Here is a 7,584-nt window from a genome sequence, read left to right as displayed (position 1 = left end):
TAGATGAACGGTAGACCATCTACCATCATCTATAGATGTCTATTTTCCGTGTGGGCTTAAACTTGACACATTCAAAATTGCTTGTCAGCTAGATTGATTCATGCTGTAAAATAGCGAAATAACTTTCTTCTCACCATGACGTTTTTACAGTTATTGTGTAGAAAATAATTGCTGATGTGTGATCTTCGGTTAACAAGCACCTCTTCTTATCACAAGCAAGAGGCTCCGAATCACCAGGGGCCTCTTCTCGCTTGAATCCCTGGCGCCTTCTCGCTGATAACGCTCCATACCACGCACTGTACGCCCCGCCCCGTCCTTGTCTAGTGTCACCGTGCCTAACGCCTGTCACCTCGGTCTTGAATTTCGGCGTGACGCCGGGCAGCCGCCGCTTGGGGACCACGGGGCGCGCGGAGCACAGCGCACAGCTGTGGAGCCGGCATCCATCCGGGTGCCGCGGTGGTGACTGTGGAGACTGGCGTGCTGCGTGGATGTGGTGTCGAGCCGCAGAGAAGGGATGATCTGATCACCAGTCATCCATCAAGATAAGAATGAATGTGTTGGTTTTCGTATCGTCAGAACCGAGTATCGGAATATTCTGTTCTGCCTTCGTCAACTTTTTTTTTGACTTCTTCATATGACTCAAGTTTTGTGAATTTTGCAATCTTTTCACAAATTGAATTTTCCCCTGTTTAGTTGAGAATGACCCTGCTGCTAGTGCTCTGTTGTTTGTCAGTAATTATAAGACAACTTTAAAAATAAAACCGACGAGCTGTGCACACGGCGGGAGCAAAGTTGCAGGGTTGCAGGGCACTGATAAGTAAAATAGTCTGTTTACAATGTCAACTCTGCCTACTGCACCATTTGTTTTCCGCGACGGAGAACGTGGAGAGGCGGAAGGCAGTGTCATAGCCTCTCCTCAAAATGAAATTGTGCCATCTAATCTCTAGGCGGAGCGACTGCTACACGCTAAACAATACATGAGCAGTGTCAGAAAAATAAAATTATAAATGAATGAAATGGAAAATGGAAATTACTCTAGAAAAATGCGGTGCTTTACTGAAAGAGGTGTTTTAGGTAAGATATTACGCAGGGGTTTGCTCGAGGTTTGCTCCATTATATGTGTTTACAAAGTTGAAGTTGGAATCATTGTTTACCGTTAGGCTGTGTGTGAGGTTAGGGGGATGACTGTAAAAGTAGAGCTTAAGTGAGTCCTACCGTCGGCTACCTTTCTCCCTCGCTATGGTGGACACACAGCGACATAGCCCCGGTTCGGTGAGCACTATGTCGGCGCTAGGTGGCCGCCTGGCTGACGTTCGGTGCGTCTTTAGATAAAGGAAGATAGCGACGCCTTGGCCACTTGTTTTATTCAATATCCATCCGCCTAGTGGGGCAGGTGGGTAAAGAAAGATAAAAAATGATCGGGACTCTTCCTGGAGGGAGCGCACTACTGCGACACTGAACTTCGCCTTGGTCGGCTGCACCCGGTCGCCATGACAGTGACCCTGGCCGAAAGGCCAAAGGGCTTCCGCCTCCCAAAAATGCACACATCATAGTGCGTTTGTTGGCCGAGACGCCAGCCTGCTCTTCGGCACAGTTGTTACACATTGCTTTAGTTGGCTTGCAATATTAGAACACGTCAATGGTCTGCGATAGGGGAAAACAACGGAAGGAAAACATCCGATCAATCCAGGGAAAAAAGATTTATTGTCAGAGCCTATGTATTCGCTCTGACAACTAATCTTTTTTCCCTCCTTGAAGATATGAGCGGATATGAGGCCCATATTGTAATTGCTAGTTATATTGTGTTGTACACAAAACAATCATGTTCTTAGCGCAAGGGATCGTCCAACTACGTCTGTTTTTCTCGGATATATTAGGCAGGTCATGGGAGCTCGGCGCCTGCGAGACGCGGGGTAGTCCACCCCGCAATACACACATGCATTTCAGACGAGCTGTTGCCTACCCATCAGGCGCTATGGGAGCTTGCACGGGCTGAACCGCGGGCTGCACTATACAGGTCCGTAGCTCAGAATGACGGACGTACTTTGTGTACAAGTCACACTGGAACCCGCCCGTGTTTCATTGTGGCTAACCTGTGTACTTTCGTACTTTCGAAATGAGGAAGTACAATTTTGTACCTACCTTTGACACCTAAATCAGATAGAATTTGTGTTTTTAATAATTAAACACAAAATTAATATGCACCTCCGTAAAGACAAATTTGTATGTTGTTAGGATGAGCACAAGGACACGTACCAAAACTGTCCTTATCTATTAGTGTGTGTTCATAAAAAAATCATTGAAACATTTGGTAGAGGGATGAATCGGGATGAATTTAAAATTTCGGTTCAATGCTTTTCGCATACTCTAATTGCAAAGGTACATTTTTAAAATATGAAATCAACATTTTGTAAGGACATCTAGCCAGATCAAAAATTTGTATCTAACGTAAGATAAAATGTGTAAAATTTTACACATTTTATCTTACATTTTTATCCCCATTAGAAATGACAAGGCTGAACGAGGAGAGCGGCGCGTGGGTAGGCAACCCTACTGCCAGCACGTGGGATAGTTGACGGCCTAGAGCCAAGCACGCTTCGTTGGAGTTGCTCAGTGGAGACTGTTCTGCGTGTAGAATAGTTTTTCACTTGTAGGTGGCGAACCTTGGTTCTACAGTGATAACTGTTGTTCGCCGCTAACAATTACAGAACTTTCCGTCATACAGAAGAGCTACTTTCAGTGCAGAACTAGCAGTTCTGCTGTTGTAAGGGACGAACGTTTTAGTTGTACAGTTACCAGTGAGTGTAGAGCAAAAGTTTGCCACTTACAAATGTCCTACACTTAGATAAGCAAAGTCGGAGATAGACTAATTTTTGCTTTGCTTATCGGAAAATACGTAAACATCCTATGAAGAATGGTAATTTTTTTTCGGTGTTTTGGTAGAGTAATAACTCTTGCTCTCGTTCGTGAAAACAACCGTCAATTTTCAGGACTTTCCCTCTTTGGGCGAAATGCTGTATGGGTGTCGACTGTTGAATGACACTATCAATTTTCGCAGTGTTCTTGAATTGAGATGTCAGCGTTGCGGAGGCGCGCGCGGGGATGAGGTAGTTTTATCATTCCCAGGACAATCACCGCCCCCCATTTCTCTGCCGACAACAACGACGACGACTCTAGACGGCGACGAGCAGCAAGCCAGTGGAGTGGAGCGCAGCATGGCGGGACACGACGGAAACAAAGATCCCGGAAGGAGCCGGCCTAGACAGGCGGGCGGGGCGCGCGGAGCGGCCGCCGCGGCGTGGCAGCGAGGGGCTGGAGAAAGTGCTCTCAGCAGCCGAGGGGGCCTGGAGAGGGGGGCAGGAGGGGGGGGGTAGCTGTGAGCTCGCCAGATGTAACGCCGGTAACACCGTTACTGCACTGACTGCATGCGGACGGGGGAGGGGGAGGAGATGGGGAGACTGCAAGGAACATCTAAGACGCGATATATATAGAGGGGATGTTTGTTTTCATGTCCACGAGGCGCATCGTGAAATGTCATGCAGCTCTGTACGAAGCACTGCACGAGGACATCTGCAACCATCTATTATTCAGATTCTTGCTGAGAGTAATTCGCAGTTTCGGTTTTAATGGTTGTAAAATTTGAATGTGAACTATTTTAGTTCTTTTCTAAAACATTATAGTTTTTCAGAAGATTTTGTTACGATACGAAAAAAATTGTCCTACAACTTAAATTTTGTGGAGCCATTAATTTTTTTATTATTATTGCACTGGTACATGAGTTGACCGACTGAGTAAAGCTTTTCTAACGTAATGTACTGCTGGGCAGCTTGGCCAGTCTCCCGGGAGCGCTCTGTGAGGCGGGCCTGCCTGGAGCGTGAGAGCCAGGCGCTGGAACGCATCGGAGTGCCAAATACGTAATTAACACGTTTACTTTGGCGCGCCTTTTTCGTGCGAGGCACCGTTCCGGTCGTGCAGGAAATGTGCAGCTCGCCTTTGGCGCGGCGAGGCACGCCTGGCATGGGGCCGCTGCAACAGGTTTGTGCTCGCGGCGTCATTGCAGCTGTTTTTATACTTATTTTTTGTGAGTTTGCAAAGCGCTGTGAGGCAGGAAATTAACGAGTGTAGATTCGGCCCCAACCCCCCGGGAGTCAGAATTTCCCTATGTTTTCGCTGTGTCCTTTTAGTTACTACTTTTGGTCGCTATCACTAGATTTGAGTAAGATTCCTCCCTACAATAATTATACTCTTACGCGACAAAATATGCCTTACATTAATATAGCCTATATCCTGGTGGAACATCAGGCCCAGTACCTTACAGGATCAGGGTGTATTTTTAAACCTCTGTGAAGACAAGTCGACTGTTATCTGACAAACGTGCGTGTGAAAAACAAAAACAAAATATGTCTACAGTACTTTTCTTAAATAATGAATTTCGCTCCTTAATTGCCTGAACACCGCACGGCTGTTTTGCAAGCAATGTTTCTTTGTATAGTTCAAGAACCGCGAAAAGATCGAAAATTCTTTGCATCGTTGAAAATAGAAAATAGTGGGATTTTACAGGCGTCACAAGATACTTTTTTTTGAAATATACGTAGATGTTAACTTACTGAGGAAAATTATTTTGTTCTCATAAAAATACACATTAAGCTCTATACGCTTAGGGGTGTACAATTGCATTTTTTTCTTGCACGAGTCACAATTGTTTAACTTGTCAAGACACCTGTATTTTACTTGACCATTGTTGTGACCCAATTCTAACTGGGGGCCCCAACCCCGCGGCCCCACGCTCCACATCGCGGAGCTGGCTGACACAATCCCTCTCTAGGTGAGCGTGGCGTGGCGTGGAAGTGCAGCGCTGCCTGCAAGGCACTGCAAAGGACGACCCGGAAGAGACTCGGCCGGAGTGCAAGTGGTAAAGGAGGAGGGGATTGGGGGGGAGGGGGCTTCCCTGGAGCTCCGTGGGGCTCCGGGCCGCGCGCCGCGGTGGCGCGGTGGGGGCATCCTGGCATAGCGGGGAGGGGGGAGGGGGAGGGGGTCGGTGAAAGGAAAAGTGCTTTCTACGTCGGGCTGCACTCTGCAGTACCACTCCGCCCCGCCCACAATGCCCTGCGTCGCGACGCGCCTTCCGGGTACCTATCCGACTGAGTACCTCGTGTGGGTACCCGGTAGTACGAGTGGCGGCGAGGGAGATGACTCATTGTAGGATTTACTTTATAGAATATCACTGTCCACTCCTCTCTACTGGGATGAGCGTTTAGTCAATAATTTTATGATGTATGCATACAATTTATGGCAACAAATGGCGCAACAAATTAACGAAGTATTGTTCATTCGGACACTGCTTGACCATTTCGATTCGCGCGTCACGTCTGCGGCTTAAAACCACCTGGTGTGTTGACGGAAAGCCATGTGATTTGGGAATTTGTGTCACTCAGTAATCCACTTATGTTATCACACGATGCTTATGTATGTAACACGTCATCACCAATTTACGTCAAAGAGGGCTGATTAGAGTGCCGCGTTGAGTGTACTCGTCGTATTGGTTGATATGGCCCAATCGCAAATTTATCGAGGGGTCTATCAGACCACCGTACCTCTGTTTCATCATGTGCCTCGCAAACCAAACTTTTGCTAAATCTACTCCTTTCTTCAAATTAGGAAAAAAACACTCACATGTCCCGCAGACTTTCCTCGTTTATTTTCACAACAGAGTGATCTGGAATCTCAGAATAATAAAATATATTTCCACCAAGAACTAGAACGGGTTAAAAAAAAAAAAAAACAAGGCAGAGCGGGCGCTCGTCTCGGGCGTCGCCTGAGAATTTCTCTCTGATTAGAAAACACGAAGCTGCGCATCTTCCTTTGGGCTGCCCCACGAAGAAACGAAATAGTAATGAAACTCGGTTCGGCCCGTTTGTTGGATTATGCAGTCTGGCTGTACGCACGCTGCCAGACCCGGAGAGTGAAAGAGAGAGAGAGAGAGAGAGAGAGAGAGAGAGAGAGAGAGAGAGAGAGAGAAGGGGGCAGGCGTGGGTGTGGCGGGCCACAACGCTTCGCGCCTCTGTTTTCCCCGAAAGAAAGGGCAGTAACCTTATCGCTGCGCAAGAAAAAGAAGCTGCTCGCTGTGCATGGGACGCGCAGTAATTAAAACCCTGGAGCTGCTCTGGGGGGCCCGGCCGGACTCCGGGACTGGTGCTGGACTGGACTCCAGGCAGGGAGCGAGAGAGGCTTTTCACTGGCAATCTCTCTCTCCTCTCTCTGTCTGTAGTGTTCGCGGTGGTCCAGCCCAGCATTGGCTCCTGCACAACTACTGTAAACTGTATCATCTTTCGCAAACCACAGCAGAAAAAAGTTCGAGGGGTCGACCACTCAGATTTTTGGTGAACATGTAATATCTGGAATACTTTCGGAATATTTGGAATCCTTGGAATATTTTTGGAATATCTGGAAATTTTTTGTGAAATATCTGGAATGTTTTTGGAATATTTTTCAATGTATACATGGAATATCCTCGGTAAAAGTGTAGTGCCTTCTTATGACGGGCGCAACGAATATTATTATTACTATTATTATTTCGGTGATCAATGTCTGCAGATTTTACTGTAACATGTTCAATGCGAGATATTGTAACGATTTGGAATTGCAAAACAACAAGGTGGTTATTACTGAAAGAATGATCACGGACACAAAAGTTTTAAACAAGTATCGTGAAATGACGAAGTTCATTAGTGTTGGTGTTGGGCCATATTTTGGACAATTTTCAAACTAGCTAAAGTGTCTCCCTTCAAGACACCCTGGAAATGTGTAATCGCTACCTCAATCCTTTCTTCATATCGCGTGGCTAGTCGCCAGACAGTTTAAACAAAATACTTCCCTGACCAACAAGTGTGTTATTATAACACACTTGGTGTGTTCTTATCTGCGAAGTTACTTAAAACACATAATTTAGAATGTTATTTTGACACACTAGCTGTGTCTTTAACTGACACATACGAAGTGTGTTATAAATAATTTACAAAGATATTTTTCGCGGTGGCTCTTAACATTACAATGTGATGGTTACCTCAAAATTTCCCATATCTGTCCATAACATTTTTTAAACACAAACATTAACAAAAATCTATAAAAATAATAAGCAACTGTGCTCAACTTGAAAATTCTATGCAAACCGTAAAACCGTCAAATCTATTTTGTACGGGGTCTCTTTTGTATCTCTAGGAAACATAAGTCTGCATTTTAATTTAAATCCTCCGGGCTGGAGCGCTCTGCACTGCCCGGGCCGCCCGGGCTGGGCCTGCTCGCCGAGAGTGAAAGTTTTCCCAAAATGTTGTGCTCTGCAGCCGCTGCCGCTCGGCTCGGCTGCCGCTCCGCCCGGGCCCTGCCGCCGCCCGCTCAGCCAGAGCTTTCCCCGAAAAGTGCACTGCCAAAAACGACTCGCAGCGCAGCCGTCGCGCGGCTTGCTTTCTTCTCTACCCGCGGGGCTCTGCCCGTGGCTCTGCCCGTGGCTCTGCCTGTGGCTCTGCCTGTGGCTCTGCCTGTGGCTCTGCCTGTGGCTCTGCCTGTGGCTCTGCCTGTGGCTCTGCC

The 7,584-nt window shown here is 46.9% G+C and overlaps 1 protein-coding gene across 1 annotated transcript in view; it reads left to right on the top strand.

Moving 5' to 3' along the window:
* The window catches only part of LOC113202397 (hepatic leukemia factor), a 55,038-nt gene that overhangs the window by 18,470 nt on the left and 28,984 nt on the right, over positions 1–7,584 (top strand). The window lies entirely within an intron of this gene.

Source organism: Frankliniella occidentalis, unplaced genomic scaffold, assembly GCF_000697945.3.
Source record: "Frankliniella occidentalis isolate FOCC.00 unplaced genomic scaffold, Focc_3.1 Scaffold36, whole genome shotgun sequence".
Taxonomy (NCBI): Eukaryota; Metazoa; Arthropoda; class Insecta; order Thysanoptera; family Thripidae; genus Frankliniella; species Frankliniella occidentalis.
Note: the sequence above shows the minus strand (reverse complement) of the source record. Positions and strands in the feature narration are given on the sequence as shown.